This window comes from Panthera onca, chromosome D3, assembly GCF_046562875.1.
Source record: "Panthera onca isolate mPanOnc1 chromosome D3, mPanOnc1 haplotype 2, whole genome shotgun sequence".
NCBI lineage: Eukaryota > Metazoa > Chordata > Mammalia > Carnivora > Felidae > Panthera > Panthera onca.
In genome coordinates this window covers 24,832,005-24,850,408 of record NC_138350.1, presented here as the reverse complement: position 1 = coordinate 24,850,408, position 18,404 = coordinate 24,832,005, and the positions used below count along the sequence as shown (strand labels likewise).

At 53.4% G+C, this 18,404-nt stretch overlaps 1 protein-coding gene across 5 annotated transcripts in view; it reads right to left on the bottom strand.

The window, feature by feature from the left end:
- The window catches only part of TPST2 (tyrosylprotein sulfotransferase 2), a 51,737-nt gene that overhangs the window by 16,710 nt on the left and 16,623 nt on the right, over positions 1 to 18,404 (bottom strand). For 4 of the 5 annotated variants that reach the window (XM_081790736.1, XM_060612871.3, XM_081790734.1 and 1 more), the window contains one exon: positions 801 to 872. The gene's annotated coding sequence lies outside the window, so the exon portion shown is untranslated. Of the gene's footprint in view, positions 1 to 800; positions 873 to 1,099; positions 1,402 to 18,404 lie in introns of those variants that run through there. The other variant, XM_081790735.1, reaches the window with a different exon arrangement.

Below are 18,404 nucleotides of genomic sequence, written 5' to 3'. Positions count from 1 at the left end.
CGCCAAAAGAAAACAGCTCAAAGCAGACAGGTCAGGCCTAAGCAGGAGATAGCAAAGCCTAAGGGGTGCCTTGAAAAGAAAAAGTAGGGCAATGTGGTAAAAAGGACAGCCAGGGACCCACAAAACCAAAAGCAACTTCCTGGCCATCTACGGTCAAGGACCCCACTCTGCAGGGGCCAGAGTGCCCAGCCCGGGGATTCGGGCCAATCTTCTACCCCCCACTATCCCGCTGGACCCCGCCAAGGGCAGTGTCCCAGCATCCTGGCAGTGAGGATGGCGGGTACGAGACTCAGACGTGGCTTCTTAAAGCCCTGGGTTCAAATCCTGCCTCTGCTGCTTGCCAGCTGGTGACCGAGACAAGGGACTTCACCCCTCTGAGCCTCTGCTTTCCCCTCAAAGAAAGGGAAGGGTAATAATAACCCTTCCTCAGGGAGCTATTCTGAGATTCGGGGAGACTCTGTGAGAGGTGCTGAGATGAGCAAGCGCACCAGAAACGCTAGTCAGATGGGACACAGAGGGCTTTGGATTCTGGCCGTGCCTCGAATCTGCTCAGTGATGCCGGCCAAATCCCCTGCCCGCTGTGGGATCCGGCCTTCTCCTATTATAGGAGAATCGTCTTTCTAAGACATGAAAAAGAGCAGAGGACTGTCCCCGACATGCTGCTGGGACCCAGTGCTGCATTTCTAACAGAGAGAACACTGGCCAGGGGAGTCTGGCTGCCCCATAATGGAAGTCGGGGGAGTGGAGTAGCTCTAGGGCTCGGGCGGGGCGGGGGCGGGGGGACTTCTGGAGGCACTTACCTCTCCCGGGCACTGTCATCTCTGGGCTCTAGCCCTTGTGGCCGCTCACGGAGACTGCTCGCCAGCTGTCCCCTGCAGAGGCAAAGGAGATGCCGCGTTAGGGGTGGGTGCTGTGGAGGGGGCCCGGCCCCCTCAGAGGGGCAGAGGAGGGTGTCAGGCTCCCCAGGGGCATCCGGCGGTGATTTGGGGTAAGTTTTCTGGGGGGGGCAAGCTGGAGTGCAGGGGGAGGCCATCTGAGCCCAAGATGTAACAGCTGGGGTCTGAACTCGCCTGGTCCTACAGGGAATGAACTGGCTTACTGTTCAGGCAGAGAGGTATGAGCTGAGAATCTGGGTTCAGGTGCTGCTGCCTTAGGGAGCTGTCGGGTGTCTGCGAACCAGGGTTCTCCCTTCCTCTTGGCCCAAGGACATTGGACTTCAGGAAAAGTAAACCTAAGGATAAGCAACAACTACCACCATTATATCACTAATCAGCATCTGGGGCTGCTGGTACGGTTGAACAGGCTGTGCACTGCCCAACTCCAAAAGGGCACCACATACCTAGCCTATGATAAATAAGGCGCCCTCAGAGTAGGACAGCATCCTGCCACTGCCACCTAATACTGGCCCAATGCCTACTATGTCAGGACCTTGTATCATTTAGTCCCCCTACGAGGAGTGTGTGATGATCCCAATTTTCTCTTAATTTTTATTATTTTTCTAAATGCTTAATTTATTTCCTTGGAGAGAGAGAGAATGCAAGTGTGTGTGGGGGGGGGGGGCAGAGAGAGACAGAGAGAGAGAATCCCAAGCAGGCTCTGCAACATCAGCACTGAGCCCAACACAGGGCTTGATCTCACAAACCTTGAGATCATGCCCTGAGCTGAAATCAAGAGTCAGACGCTTAACTGACTGAGCCACCCTGGCACCCCAATCCCAATTTTCGAGAAAGGAAAAAGACCTCAAGAGGAAGAGCAACTCACCCAGGGGACCATGGGAACCAGGATCCCATCCAGATCCATGAGCCTTGGGTGCCCAGCTCTTAACCACGGCGGTAAAGGAACGGGGCCATGGATAGGATGGGGTCTGGCAGGAAGCCGGGCTGATGTGGAACCAAGGGGCTCCTGGTGTACTTGTCATGCTGTGTCCTTACCATTTGGGGGCGGGGTGAGGAGTTTTAGTCTGATTCTCACCTTCCCCCATGTTACCGGTGGGATGACTGAGGCTCGCGAGGGAAATTATTCCACAGACTTACACACGGAGTCCGGGGAGCTCCTGGTCCCTTTCCAGGAGGCGGGAGTGGTTACGAACACAGCCCTGAAGCCAGACGGCTCCCTGACTCCATAAATCATTGTTCCTCGGAGCCTCAGTTTTCCTGTTCTGCAAAATGGGTTGTTGTCTGCTGAAAGGTCACGATGGCCTATTTACGGTGAGCGCTCAGAAATCTTTAGCTATTACTGTATCTGTGTCGTGTTGTAAATTATCTGGGTGTAGACTGTTAACTGCGCCTCTCTGTCCTCTCTCCCTTTCTCCTCGCTTACTCCTCGCCTCTGTAGTTTGTGCCTGTCCTGGGAAAAGCAGGCTGATGAGGACTCGTAAACACAGCTGGAGAAGGGTATCCAGATGTAACCACAGCAACCAGCCACACACACACACACACACACACACCCTGCCTCCGAGCCTCCTGGGGGATGGGTGGCCCACAACAGAGACCTGCCTCTTGGAAGAAATAAAAACAATTAGGGACAGGGCACTTGAAGCTCTTCCAGAGTCGAGATGGCTGGGGCCCAGGTGCCCTCGGGTGGCCCACGAAATGCCACAGTGCTCGGAGAGGCCTGCCGGGGATGAGAGCTGCCCCAGACTCCCATTATTTACAGCTGCAGTCCAGTGTGGGGCACGGACCCCTTGGAAGGCATTTCAATTTAAATTAAGTAAAATGAAACAAATTAAAAAACCAAAAAAAAGTGGTGGGAGCACCTCAGTGGCTCAGTTGGTTAAGCGTCTGACTTCGGCTCAGGTCATGGTCTCGCGGTCCGTGAGTTCAGGCCCCGCGTCGGGCTCTGTGCTGATGGCTCGGAGCCTGGAGCCTGCTTGGATTCATTTATTCATATATTCTCTCTCTCTCTCTCTCTCTCTCTCTCTCTCTCTCTCCCCCTTAACCCTGCTCCTGCTCTGTCTCTCTCTCTCTCAAAAATAAAAATAAGCATTAAAAGAATAAAATAAATAAATTTCAGAAAAGGAAATTAAGGAAAACGAAAGAAAATGTTAAATTCGGCTCCTTGTGTGCCCCGGCCGTATTTCAAGAGCCCAGCAGCCGTGTGGTGGCCAGTGGCTACCGTGCTGGACAGTGCAGATCTAGGATGGGGTCAGTGAACCACGGACCAAATCCAACCTCCAGCCCTTGACTTAAGAATAGCTTGTACTTTTTTTTTTTTTTAAGGGAAAGAGGAGGGGGAGGGGCCGTGGGGAAAAGGAGAGGCAGCAAAACCCACCTTACGCACTCAGCAAAACCTGAAATGGTTAATATTTGGATACTTATAGAACAAGTTTGTGGACCCTTGCTCTGGAACATTCCCCTTATTTGCAGAAGGTTCGACCGGACAGCGCTGACTTGGAAGAAAAATGAGGTACACGGGAGGGGGGTTGTGGAGACTATGGACACTGAGGCCTCTTTTCCTTCTGGGAGGAACATCAGCATTTATTAAGCACCACTGTGCACCAGACACCAAACCGAAGGCATTCCGTGCTTTACCTCGATTCGTCCTTACAACAGCCCAATGGCAGGGTGGGGTGGCAAGGGGCAGCCCGGATCTGCAGCTTAGGGATGACAGAGTCCCACGCGGGTGCAGCGTGTGCATAATTATGCCAAAAAGCAAAACCGCCAAATCGGCCGAACCGAACGGCAAACGCAAACCACAGAAGAAGAAAAAAGACAAGAAGGAAATACGTCGACTCAAAATGCAAACAGGAGTGGTGCTTGGTGATAAGTTTTCTCCTCAAGACACACTGTCACAGTCTTTCTCTCTCTGTAATAAAAAAACAAAGCGACTAGTGTGTTTTTAATCATATGCCAGGTATAGTAGGGAGCCAGGCTGCTTGGGCTCAGATCCCGGCTCCACCAGCTACTGGCTGTGTGGCCTTGCCAACTCACTCACCCTCTCTGAACCTCAGTTTCTGCATCTTTAAAATGGGGATGACAGCAATACCTGAAAGGAGGCTCCCGGGGGGGCACCTGGACACTTGAAATGTAGCCAGTGTGAACGAGGATCTCGCCTCGTAGGGGTGCGGGGAGCTGTAAATCAGTTAGAACGTGGAGCTATTCACAGGCTGGCTTTCGCTTTCTCATTTCAGCTGCAGGAGAACCTTCTAAGGTGGGGCCTTTTATCCCCATTTGATAGGCTGAGGAGATTGAAACTCGGGAGAGTTGAAGTGGTTTGCAGAAACCACACAGTTTAGTAAGAAGAAAAGTCAGTTTCCAAATCTGGTTATGTCCCCAGATCCCTGGCATCAATGTCACATGGTCAGTGGCAGCAGGGGAGGGCAGAAGGGACTCTGCTCTCTCTCTGCACTGGCCCAAGGGTTTCCCTGAATGACGGCTGGAAGGGAGGGGCAGGGAGAGGGCTGTTCGGTCTTCCAGACCCCTTTAGACCCACATGCATTCATTCCACAAATGTTTATTGAGCGCCTACTATCGCCAGGCACTGATCAGATGCTGGGACACATCAAGGGCAGCAGACAGAGACCCCTGCCCGCATAGAGCTCACATCCTGGCGGGGAGCAAGGAGACCAGTGTGTGGGAGCATGACGCCTGTGACACATGCTCAGAAGGAAATGCCCACAGCAGGGACCGGGAGATACGCCATATGGTGTCACAGAGGGAGGGGACATTTACACGGAGACCACACCAATCTGGGGTCGAACTCATTTGAACTTTCTAACTCAGCAGGGTTCCTCCAAGCTCAGCAGATCAACAGGTTCCCCAGGCCGGGGAGGCAGGTCGCCGGACTTACAGAGTGGCCTTGGAGGGGTGCCTGGCACCCCTGTGCCCGGGCTCAGCCACCGGCCCTGCAAACTTTCCCGGTGGGGACCAGCTTCCAAACATTCCATTACCATGGCTACTACCTACCCGCTGACCTCACCACCCCAAGCCCCAACCCTTCCCTGGCAAAGCTGGGGAGACAGGAGACAGGTGATCTCTGGGGTAGGGCCCCTGGCGATCAGAGACCTCCGGAGACCCACTCCCGAGACAAGCCAGCCAGAGTCGAATGGGGCCCAGTTCAGCCCTCTGTTAAGGCACAAGACGGGGATGGGAACTGGGGAGGCTGCGGGTCACACCCCGGCTCCCCCGCTCAGCGGCTGGGTGTCCTGGGTCACCCCGGTGTGGCTCTCTGAGCCTCGGTGTTCCCACCTGACAAATGGGAATAACACCCAGACCAAAGAGGGTCTTGAGGAACTGGACGTAACTTCTACCAAGCCAGGCACAGAGTCAATATGCAAAACTAGGCGTGTTTAATATTATGAGTACTGTCCTCACAGCACGTGGACAAAGATCTGAGAAAACGAGTGGCCCGGCGAGGTGGGATCGGCAAATCTCCTCTGTGAAGGGCCGGGAAGCCAACGACCTTGGCCACGTGGGTCAGACGGTCTCAGACGCAGCTACGCCATTCGCGAGAGCACCTCCAGACAACACAGCAAGGAAGGCGTGTGGCTGTGCTCCGATGTACAAAACCAGGCACTGAGCTAGATTTGTCCCGCGGGCCACAGGGTGCCAACCCCCTGGCCTGCACGGCAAGGTTACGGTACGGGCAGCACACGCGCCCAGCAGGGCTTAGACGAGCCCAGGACGCGCGAATGCAGTGAGCCCCAGCGGGAGCTGGTGTATATTCCGGTCCTGGCCGCCCCCCCCCTTCGGGGGAGGCCTCAGGTGGCCAGCCTTTGGTGGGTGAGAGGAAAACGTAAAATTCAGGGGAGGAAATAGTCCATTTAAAAAAAAAAAAATGAAGAAGCACGTGCACAGAATCCTCTGGCATCCGGTCTGTCGCCAAGTAAATAAAGACTCAGGGGGAGAAGCTTTTGTGTATGTCTGGAGCTTTCCTGGACACTCTGCCTCCACCAACAACCGTGGGGGGTAGACGCTGTTACCAGCCCCGTTTTCCAGAGGGGGGTAAGGTGAGGCTCAGAGAGGTGAGGTGCCTAGCACAAGGTCACACAGATGGTAACTGTGCCTGAACTGGAACCCAGGTCCTTCCCAGCCTTCCCCACTCCTCTGGTGTGGCCCCTGGTTCCGGACTTCCTGCTCAGGGGAAACACGGTAAGGGGGGCCCTGCCTGGTAAACAATGCAAACAGGAGAGGCCCAAGGGACCTTGCACTGGCCACACATTCGTGGGTACACACACACGCACACACACACACACACACACACGCATGCAGGCATGCCCGAGGCCCCGCCTCCATTCCTCTGCCAAGAAGCTGCCAGAGGGAAGGAAATGAGCACTGGAGCAGGAGTCCTGGTTCTGCTGATTATTATCAATGCAGCCCTTGAGGGGGTAGGAGGGGGAGGTATTACCTAACTTCTTTGTGCCTCAGTTTCCTCATCTGTAAAGTGGGTCTGCTAATGAAGTTGTAAGACTAAACAAATGAAGGGCACAAAGCACTCGGGACAGGGCCCTATGACTGTATCCCTGTGATTTCCCCCCTCAACTCGGTTCTCAAACCCCTGTGCAGCACACCCCTGGGTCCCGCGCCCAAACACTCTGATTCAGAAGTTACATGACGAGGCTCGGCGAGCTGCCTTTTAATAAGCGCCTCTCTCCTCGACCCTGCTGCTGGAGGAAATGCTACTTAGGGCCCTGGATTCGCATGCAAGGTGCCCACCCAGGCCAGGCACTCACGCAGCGGTGCAAGGCAGCATCAGGATGCAGCCCCGCAACTCGCTGGTCCTTCCACCTGCTCTGTGCCACAGACCCCTTCGACTGTGACATCGACGGACCCCTTCAGAGAAGAGTGGGTTTTTATTAACGTTTACTCATATATTCTGGGGGTGCAGAGAGAGAGGGAGAGAGAATCCCAAGCAGGCTCCGCACTGTCAGCGCAGAGCCCCACGTGGGGCTTGAACCCACAAACTGCGAGATCGTGACCTGAGCCAAAATCAAGAGTCGGACGCTCAACCGACAGCATCCCAGGTGCCCAGGTTTTAAATAGAATCAAATACAAGGATCACAAGGACACCAATTATAGTAAAATCTGGCCAAGGACACGATTACCAAAAAACAAACAAACAAAAGCTCTGATAAAGTGACTGCTATGCTCATTTATCAAAAACAGTAAGGGGCACCTGGGTGGCTCAGTCGGTTGAGCGTCCGACTTTGGCTCAGACCACGATCTCCTGGTCTGTAAGCTGAAGCCCCACATCGGGCTGCCTGCTGTTAGCAGAATTCACTTAGATCCTCTGTCTCTCTGTCTCTGCCCCCCCCCACTTGCACTCTCTCAAAGATAAATCAAACATTTAAAACCAAATGAAGAACGAATGAACGAAAGAACGAAAGAACGAAAAATGAAAAAATGAAAGAACGGAAGAACGAATGAAAACATGAATGAAAAAACAAAGAGAAAGAAAGAGAAAGAAAAGAGAAAAGAAAAGAAAAAAGAAAGAGAAAGATAAGAGAAAAGAAAAGAAAAGAAAAGAAAACAAAACAAAACAAAACAAAACAAAACAAAACAAAACAAAACAAAACAAAAGAGAGATCTAGAGGCAGGCCCTATAGCAAACACAACGTGCACGCAGCGATGACAAGAGATGCCTGTAGCCGCTGAAATGCAACATAAAGGTATGTGTGGCTCCTATTGGTGACCACGACCCAGCTGCCTGGATGTGTCACCTACAAAGACACCTGGAGCAAATATTAAATCAGAGTCAATAAAGATATCATTGGTTCCCATCCAGACTCCCGGGCCCCTAGGGGGCCCTCCAAAGCTGCACTCCCACCTCGGGAGGGGTTCGGACTTGATGGAATAGTCCCGAGCGCGGCTGGGGTGTTTTCATTTTACATAAAAAAATAAAAGTAGGAGGGGTGGCTGGGTGGCTCAGTCGGTTCAGCACGGACTCTTGGTTTCAGCTCAGGTCATGATCTCGCGGTTCGTGAGTTCGAGCCCCACGTCAGGCTCTCCGCTGTCAACGCAGAGCCTGCTTCAGATCCTCTGTCTCCCTCACTCTACTCCTCCTCCAGCCTCTCTCTCTCTGTCTCTCAAAAATAAACATAAAAAAAATAAAAAATAGTAATAAAATAAAATAAATTTAAAAAATAAAAGTAGGAGGCAATACAACTATTACAAAGAAACATGGCCTCTGCCCACGCTGGGCATCACATGCCAGCAGGTGACCTTGGCTCAAGTCTGAAGTAGAGGACACCGGGGACCAGAGTCGGGGTGACTGTGGCCCCAGACCCGGAACACACGGCCCCGCGGGGAAGCTGAATGAGCTCTGCGTCTCAGCCACCGGCAGTGCAGAGACCCCAGGTGTGCACCTGCCTCGGCTCTACACCCCTAGCAGTGCCCTCTCCTGTCTCTGGGCCTCAGTTTCCTCATCTGTAAAATGGGCCCAAGAATTCTTCTGAGCAAGACCGCTGTGAGCATTCACAGAGACGGAGGCTTCACGGAGGGAAGGTTAGTTATGCAACCAAGCCCACGGTCCACCTTGGAATGTTTTCATCATCTCAAAGAGAGACCCCAACTGTTAGCTATCACCCCAATCCCTTATCTCCCCCCCACCCATGGCAACCATGGGATCTACTCGGTTTCTATGGATTTGCCTCTTCTGAACATGTCATATACAGTCAACCCTCGAACGACATGGGGGCTGGGGGGCCGACCCCCCATGCATCTGAAAATCTGCAAACAACGTTTGACCGCCCCTGCCCCAAACTTAATAGCCTGCTGTTGACCAGGAGCCTTACCCATAACATCAACGGTCCGTCAACATATATTTTGTGTGTTACAGGTACTCTAAGCCATATTCTTACAATAAAATAAGCTGGAGCAAAGAAAGTGTCATGAAGAAAATCATAAAGAAGAGAAAATACATTTACGGTACTGTCCTATATTTATATATATTTTTAAAAATCCGTGTATAAAGTGGGCCATGTATTTGAAACCTGTACTGGTCAAGGGTCAGCTGTAAACAGAACAGCCCGACACATGGTCTTTACTGGCTGGCTTCTTTCATTTGATGTGCTTTCAAGGCTCACTCATTGGTTTCGATTTTTTTTTTTTTTTTTTTTGCATTAAAATGTTATCTACCTTGATGACAGAATTTTTGGACACCCCCCTACGTTCTGTGCCCAACGCGAGTGCCTCGCTCACCACAGCCTCCAGGACAAACCTGGGTTTGTTTCTACAAACCACAAATCGATGCGTGGCTCTGTTCACACCTGTACTCAGGAGCTGGGGAGCCTGGGGATCCCAGAAATGCCGGGATGGCAGGGGCCACTGGGCATCTCTCCAGGAAATCCATGCACAGCGGTATAACCAGCTTCCCCCACAAAGCCCTAAGCCCTGCTCCTTCTGGCACCACTCTGTTCAACTCGCGTTGAGAAATTCTACCACAACTGTGGCTTTGAGGTAAGCATTTATTGAGCTCCAGCTGTATACACTCTGTGTCATCTCCCCCCACACCGAGCTCAGTTCTCCTTAGACAGTCACGGCACACTCACTAAGGCAGGCAGTGAGGCCAGGGGACAGGAGCTGGGTTCATCTCTGCCGCTCCCTGGCTCGCCAGCTCTGGGCAAGACAGTGACCCTCTCTGAGCCTCGGTTTCCTCACCTGTTAAATGGGGTGTGCGAGGAGATTTCTTCCCGGGGGGGTTAAAGGGAAGACAAGAGTCCACGGGGAGTTGTCACTTGATCAAAGTGAATGTGTGCTCACTCAGTGGGCACAGAGCTGAGGGCCATGTGACCATGGCACCATCTGAGGCTCCCAGCCACCCCGAGAGGAGGTACAATGACACCCCACTTTACAGACGAGAAATCAAAGCCTCGGGGAAGTTAAGTAGCTTGGCCACCACCGGGAGACCGGTAGGCGTGGGCCAGGATTTACACTGAGGTCTGGCTCGGAAACACTGGATCTTAGACATCGAGCTGGCTTCATTCGCCTTTTCATGGGCCAGACTCCTTCACTCAGAGGCCTGACGCAGGACGAGGGGAAGGTGCTTCCAGTCCTGCAACCAGGACATGCCTCTTCCCTCTCCGGGACTCAGTTTCCCCACCACTGACTCACGAGGGGTGGCGGAGCTCTGAGACGCCCTTCCCTGCCCCACACCCAACTTCCGCAGCTAGAATCCTCTCTGATCCAACACCTCACGTGGCACACCCTGTAAGATTTCACCCGCAAAAGGAGTTCAGGGTTCGCATTTGAAAAAAGACAAAAGAGGCCAGTGTCCTTGTCTGTAGAATGAGGACAATGGCGGTGCCCACCTCCAGGGGCTGCTGAGAGGGGACAAGATAGCACGTCCCAAGTGTCTTACCAATCCCCTGACTCCAGCTGGAACCCCCAATGCAGCCCAGGATGCCCCCACGCTCCCGGCTCTCCAAGACAAGGGCTGTGAAGGTGACCTTGGGCGAGGCTCTTAACCTCTCTAAGCCTTAAGACGGAAATCGGAAATCGCTTTCCAGGCCCGCTTCGCGAGGGCTCCCCTGCTCAGGGTGGCCACGGCAGGTGGCCCAGCACCAGCATCTCAGAAACTCTTTAAGGCCTGGAAGCCACGGACTCCAGGGCGAGGCCCCGGCCACCCGTACTCTCCAGTCTTGGGAAAACCGTCCAGCTGAGGCCATCCGGATTTCACCCCACAGGGTTCTGGCAAATTCCCAAGGACAACCGCCTCTCAGGCCTAGGAGGGAGGGCTGTTCCGAGCAAGAACATTCACCCTCTCTTTGGCCATGACTGATGGATCAGGCCACCGCAGACTGCCGTGGCTTCTCCTAATTGGTCTTCCTTCCTTCCTTCCTTCCTTCCTTGGCCAGCACCCAGCTCACTTGCCCGCCTCAAAGAGGACACGGGTGATGAAGCAAGGGGCAGGGTGCTCAACAGGGGTTAAGGGCATGGGAGGATGGCTCAGGAGGGGCTGAGTCCACATTTGGCTCCGCCGAGGATGGGCTATGAGACCGGGAGCGGTGGGGGTGGGAGGCAGTTCACATCAAAAGTCTCAGTTTCCTCCTCTGTAAAATGGGCTGAGCTGCCTCCCTCAGAGGGTTGCCAGGATGCCTACTGAGGCACGTGCTTAGGGCTGGAGCTGAGAGGAGTCCAGTACATGCCGGCTATTAAAGCATCATCATTGTCTCTAATTATTCTAATTAAATATTCCATGGTACAAACACAACAGACCCAGATGTGACCCTATAAGAATTCATTACCCCTCAAGGCATCCTGGATAAGTTAGGGGACAGAGGTTAGCTGATCCCATGCTGGTACATATTTAGGTTGGAAAAATACTCCAGAAGGGTATACCCTAAAACGCTTCATTTATTTCTCCTTCCACACCACCCCTCTGACCCCCCGAGTTTTCTAACTCTCCAATAGTGAGTATGTATCAGCGGCACGATACAAAAGAAAAGAATGGAAAAATGAAATGCGGGGGCGGTGGGGGGGGGGGGGGGATGTTCCCAGGTTCGCGGCATAACCTGGAGACCTTAAGCTCTGGAATACAGAGCCAGCCGCCGAGACAACCCACGGCAAGCCCAGAGAGGAGAGTCTGTCTGGTCAAGGTCACGGAGCAGGCCGGGCCTGGGCCCAGCTTTCCAGACACCCAGCCCTGGGCTCCTCTCTGCTGGCCTCATGCTGGCTCACTCCCCTAACGAGATGAGGTAGGTTGACCTCCTGACTTAAAGTCTGACTCTGAAGTCAGGGTGAAGATCTTGGCAGGGCCAGGAGCTACGTGACCTTGGGCAGGACACTCCACTTTTGCGAGCATCAGTTTCCTTTAACTGTAAAATGACAATCAGCCTTGTGGCAGTGCCAGATGGTTTCTGTGCGGATTAAATAAAATAGTGCAAAGGGGCGCCTGGGTGGCGCAGTCGGTTAAGAGTCCGACTTCAGCCAGGTCACGATCTCGCGGTCCGTGAGTTCGAGCCCCGCGTCAGGCTCTGGGCTGATGGCTCGGAGCCTGGAGCCTGTTTCCGATTCTGTGTCTCCCTCTCTCTCTGCCCCTCCCCCATTCATGCTCTGTCTCTCTCTGTCCCAAAAATAAATAAAAAACATTGAAAAAAAAAAAAATTAAAAAAATAAATAAATAAATAAAATAGTGCAGGTAAAGTACTTACTACTCTACCTGGCAAACAGTAGGTGCTCTGCGTCCTATTATTATAGTTATCACTATTATTAGTATTTGGAATCTAGTCATGTCAGGCAGGATCCTTTGAAGGACATGGAATGCTAACCCAGTAGGCACGGGTAGGAAATTGAGACTTAGGTACTAGGGAGCCATGGCAGGTATTTGAGCAGGAGAGGTGCAGTAGGACTCCAAAGCTGCATAGGGCTGGCAGCCAGTGCCCATCTACGGGAAACTTTCTGCCAAGGTCCTCTGTCACATCCTTGGCCATCCCCCTAGCGCTGCTGTGCAAAACCAGCACAATCCCCAAGGGGGATTTCTGGGTGCCAGCTGGGCACCGGTACATGTCAAGTGATCAACAAGCCGGGGGACCTGAAGCAGCCCAGATGGCCTCAGTCCACAGGTGCGGGGACCAGGAGCTCCAAACACCCGGCAGGGGCCCCAGGGTGACAGAGGAGAGATGGCCCCTGTCTCAGAGCCATGAAGAGTGGCTCCCTTCGACTTTCCTGTGTGACCTTGCACAAGTCCCTCCCTCTCTCTGAGCTCCTCTGCCCAAATGCAAACAAGGTCTTAACTGCTTCCTTCTGCTTCAGGGCTGCAAGCCTCACAATAAAGGCAACAGTGGTTTCCTCTGGTTGTTCCAAGTATGTGCCAGGCACTCTGCTGATCCCTTCAGGTGCAAACTTTAGTTAAACCCTCACAACTCCAGGGGCGCCTGCGTGGCTCAGCTCGGTGAGCGTGCAACATCGGCTCAGGTCATGATCTCATGGTTCGTAGGTTTGAGCCCCTACGTAGGGCTTTTCGCTGACAGCGCAGAGCCTGCACTGGATTCTCTGCCTCCCTCTCTCTGTCTCTGCCCCTCCCCTGCTTGCATGCGCACTTGCGCTCTCTCTCTCTCTCAAAAATAAATACACATTAAAAAACATCTTCTAAACCCTCACAACTCTAGAAGAGGTCCTTGTATCATTCCTAGTTCTAAAATTTATTTAAGTATTCAAGTCACAGGTACAATCTTCATTTTTTTGTTTTAAGAGACGGCTTAATTCTCCTTGGAGCAAAATCTCCAATGCTGTTTTGGTTAGTTAGTTAATTTTTTTTTTTAATTTTTTTTAAATGTTTATTTATTTTTGAGACAGAGAGAGACAGAGCATGAATGGGGGAGGGTCAGAGAGAGAGAGGGAGACACAGAACCTGAAGCAGGCTCCAGGCTCTGAGCTGCCAGCACAGAGCCCGACGCGGGGCTCAAACTCACGGACCGTGAGATCATGACCTGAGCCGAAGTCAGCCGCTTAACCGACTGAGCCACCCAGGCGCCCCAATTAATGTTTATTTTTGAGAGAGAGAGACAGAGCGTGAGCAGGGGAGGGGCAGAGAGAGAGGGAGACACAGAATCCGAAGCAGGCTCCAGGCTCCGAGCTGTCGGCACAGAGCCTGACGCGGGGCTCGAACTCACGGACCGCGAGATCATGACCTGAGCTGAAATCCAGTCAGATGCTTAACCAGCTGAGCCACCCAGGTGCCCCGTGGTTCCTTTTTCTAAGAGGTAACCACCGTCGATCAGTTTGGGGAGGAGCCGCCTGTCCTTCTTTCTATGAGGTCCTGGTCGGACATGTATCTGAATGGCCATCACACAGGGCCTCACTCCCACCCTCCCGAGCATCCCTCCTCCCCTCCTTCCACGCGCACACCATCATCTCCCGCCAGGGACCGATTTTACCCTTCAGGGGGACAACTGGCAATATCTGGAGACAGTTTTGGTTGTCACAGCCAGGGGCCATCTCAGGAGCAGAGGCGGGGGTGTGGCTAAGCGTCCTATAATGTGCAGCTCAGCCCACACCACAAACGATCATCTGGCCCCAAACGTCCGTGATGCCGAGGCTGAGAAGCCCTGGATCACGCATGTCCTGAAACCCGCTTGATTCCCTCCACGTTAGGTCACAGGGGTATTGCACACGTGTTCGCCACTCAGTGAACATTGCCGGAGCACCTACTACATGTTCCCTGTAGCCCAGCCAGACCCCGGTTAGCCAGGGGGCACGTGAGCGAATGACAGAGGCAAAGCCCCAGCGCTCAGACGGCGGTCCATCCTCACAGAAGACAAGACCCCTCCTTTAAATTGTGCGAGAGCACCTCCTCCCCCTTCCCCAGCAGGGATGGCCCACCATCCGTGGCCAAAGCCTTCCTGAGCGACATTTAGGCTGTTCCCATCTCTGATGCAACCGGCCCCCCCATCGCTAAGGAGCAGGCCTCCTCATACCCACGTGTGAGAGGCACCCTGGGGCCTTGCTAACTGCATCAGCAGGGTTCCCTGGGAGCTTGCTCGTCCCCTCTGGCAGGTTCCAGATCCAATCTGCATTTTAACAGTCCGCAGGGATTCCCATGCGTGTTAAAACTTGAGAAGCACAGATCTAGGCAGCTGCGTAAAAAGGGTCCGCTGGCTGGGGACACCTCGGCAGAAACTGCCAAAGCGCCTTCAGAAGGCCAGGGGTCTGTGAGTCCTCCTGCACCGACTTCGGACTGCCAGATGCTGCTGTTTTTGTGAAGCTGACAGCTCCTCCCCTTTTCCAGATACAAAGACTGAGGCTGAACAAGGTGTGCAGACAACCAGGACCCCTCTCAGCTCTGGCTTTCAGGATCTGGCCAGGCCCCCCCGGGCATGTTCCCTGCCAGCTTCCTGCCCACCCACTCTGGCTGGCAGAAAGCGGCTCAGAGCAGGGAGGCGGAAAGGTCACGGCTCTCCTGGCAAAGGAAGGAAAGTTCCCGAGGTGGGGCAGGAGCTCCGTGGGCTGGGCATCTCCGAGTGCCACTGGGGAGGCTGCGCTGTACCCATTCATGTCCAGTCATCCAGGACGGAGGGCCAGGCCCGGGGACAGCGCAAGCCCGCCCTCATCGAGCACAAGAAGTGATGTCAGGACGCTGGGGTGAGGGTGAGGACGGGGCCCGTGCCGGGGACAGAGAGGGCCCTGGGGCCAAGGAACTGGTTGGGGCCCCAGCTTCAACTGATGAGGTGCACATATGCGCCTCAGTTTCCTCCCCCTGAAAATGGGCTCACACCAGTAGCTGCAGAGACTTGCCGTGAGGAACTGATCCGCGCGAATCGGTCCACACACAGTAGCGTTATCTGGAGGCCTATCTCCCCCCTGCAGCTGGCACTGAACTGCCCCCCTCGACTACCCCACCGCCACCGGCCGTGGTCAGCTCTGCTCTCCACCCCACCCGACTGATGAGGATACCGAGGCTCGGCGCCCTACCCTTGATCGCAAACTGAGACACGGTCACGGGAGCGGTGGCCCTGCACTGACAAGGCCTGCGTTCCCCGTGTGAATTCTGCCTCTGTTGAGCTGTGTGGACTTAGGAAAGCCCCTTCTCGTTTCTGAGCCTCAGTTTCCAAAGCAGGGGGCAGCGGGGACATAATCCAGAGATGGGAGATGGGGAGCCACCCAGCAAACGGGAGACTGCCATGCCCAACGTCCCCTGACGCTCCACACTGTCACCCCTCCAAAGACCCAGCCCAGGAAGACCTGTCGTCTGTGGGCATCTATCCTATGCCCCAAGTGCGACCTGGGTGAGGCCATGCAAAGCCAGCAGCCCCCAGGGAGGGCAAGTCACTTGCTCAAGGCCACATAGCTGATAAAGCCGTGGAGGGCAGGGCAGGGCAGCAGAAGGTGGGGAGTCAAACCTGAGTGGGGTGCAGGCTGCAGCCAGCAGGGCAGAGAAGGACCAGGTTAGGTCTGGAGTGGACACCAGAAGAAGCAGGCAGACTTGTGGGCACGGTAGCCAAAGTCACTCCTGCTGGCTTTTAGCTGTGAGGCCTCTGTGAAGGAGGGGCAGTCCTGGGATGTGCCCGCCCCTCCCCACAGGCTCCTCCTCCCTCCGGGGCCCAGTCTGGTCACCTGCCCCTACATCCCCAGCAGCCACTACCTGCCTGGGCATCAAGGTTTCTCTCTGTGGCCACAGCTCAAGCCTTGTAGGCTACACTGTCTCCCTATGGCCGAACTCATCCCATCCTCTGGAATCTTCTCTTACCACTATGGCCGGAGGGTGTTAACTCCCAAGGAAACCCGACCAGGTGGCTCCCCCGCCTAACCCCTTCCACGAGCCCTCAGCCTCAGTAGAACATTCCAGCTCCTCCCCAGGGGTTATAACAGCGACATCCACGGTGAGCCATGCGTGGAATCCAATTGTCCAGAAGCCACATTGAAGAAGGAAAAAGAAAAAGGTGAAATGAAATTTGATTCTAGACTTTTATTTAACTCCACATATCCAAAATATCATCGTTACGCAATATAAAACTGTAAATAAAGCCAACATAAAGCACATGTATGATTTAAAATCAGTACCAAAATTAAAATTAATGAGACATTTTCCCTCTCCCCCCCCACCCCTGCTTTAGCACTATGTCTTTTAAATCTGGGGTGTATATTCGACTTTTCACCGGGCCTCTCTGATCTGTATTTGGAGCTCACAGAATTTACGGTTGAAAAAGTACATTCGCGTCCCGAAATAGTCCCACACATGCTTCCAAGTTTTCCAAGAACGGAATCAAGTATCTGTGTTGCAATCTAAATTTAAATGATCTTGAAAATAAAACACTCAGTTCCTTAGGCACACCAGCCACATCGCAAGGGCTCGACAGCCACATGGGGCTTAGGGATCCCGGAGGGTGCGGTGGGGGTTGTGGGGGACACAGGCTGATCAAGTCCTCAACTGTGTGTGCCTGGTCCCCGCGGTCCTCTCCTGCCTCATCTCCAGGCTTGAGCTTGGAGTGAAAGCCCCTGAGCACACAGGGGTCCATCTCGGAGATTCACCAGCACTGCCTCGGCGGCCCCCGCTTCCTGCCTCTTCCCACTGATTCCTTCAAAATTCAGCTCCAGATGCCTCCTTCTGCAACGGCTCCTCCGACATCCTCTGGAGAGGGTGACACTCCTAGTCCCTCTGCTCATGCCCCTGACTGTTAACGTCGCACCCTCTACTCACCAGACGACAGTAGCATCCCCTCCCCAAGGTGCACCGACCAACAGCATCTCCAGGTATTCCCAGTGGCCCTGGGAGCGCAATCACCTCGGGGTGGGAGCCAGTGCCTGGCGCACAGAAGGCGCCCAAGCGTGTGCCTGAACGCAAGAGCCGTACTCAACTTTACTCAACCCCGTGAGGCTTGCCTCCTCCAAGAAGCCTTCCGTGATGCTGTAGCCCAGTTAGCGCTTCCTCTGGGTTCCCGCAGCCCCCTGCACTCACCTCCAGAGCCACAGCCTCCAAAGGTAGGAACTGGGTCTAGTTCATTGCTATACTTTGAATGCCCAACCTGGAGATTGGTATATAGTAGGTGCTTAATAGATATTTATAGAACTGACCTGAGAAACAGAGAGGATTTAGGTTGAGAAAGCTCCACAGGGTGAGTGTCGCCTGTTTTAGGTCAGGGTTCTTTCATCCCAGCAAAGGTTCTAAAACAGTCACAGCTCCATCTACACGCTAAGCACTGGGCTAAATATAAAGACTCTGCAGGGTTCAGAGAGGGAAACTGAGGCTTAGACACATAGAGGGCTTGCCCTGTCTTCAAATCAAGGATTGTGAGGTTCAAAACGTTTTTCAAACGTTCACCCATCAGGGAAATAAATGCAAATTAAAAGTACAATAGAAGACTGCTATATAGCTGAATCGCTTCAAAAAAAAAAAAATAATAATAATACCAGGTGTTAGCAAGGATGTGATGCCATCAGAAATGCATCTAACTCGTCACCAAAGGCCCCAATAGCACCAAACGTTCCCAATAGCACCATCGGCAAAAGCCCCCAACTAGAAACTACCCAAACGCCCATAACCAAGAGACTTCACATGTAAATACGAATAAATAAATATACACCCAACAGCCAGGCAGATGAACAAGCCAACACTTCAGACAAAACTCAGGACGAATCTCATAGACTTATGTTGAGCGGGGGAAAAAAAAGCCAATACAAAAGAGAGCATCTGCGTTTTGACGTATGTGAAGTATTTTATACTTGATAGGTCTATAAAGTACAAAGGCAGGCAAAATTAATCTCTAATAGGAGATTTAAGGATGGTGGTCACCCTTTGGGGAGACCTGACTGGAGGAGGGGTATGGACATCTTGTTGGAGGGGGTACAAGGCATGTGCTTTAAAAAAGATTTTTTTTAAGTTTACTTATGTATTTTGAGAAAGAGAGAGAGAGCAGTTGAGCAGGGGAAGGGCGGAGAGAGGTTGGGGGGCGGGGGGGGGGGTGCAGAATCCCAAGCAGGCTCCACGCTGTCGGGCAGAGCTGGACGCAGGGCTCGATCCACGACCCGGGG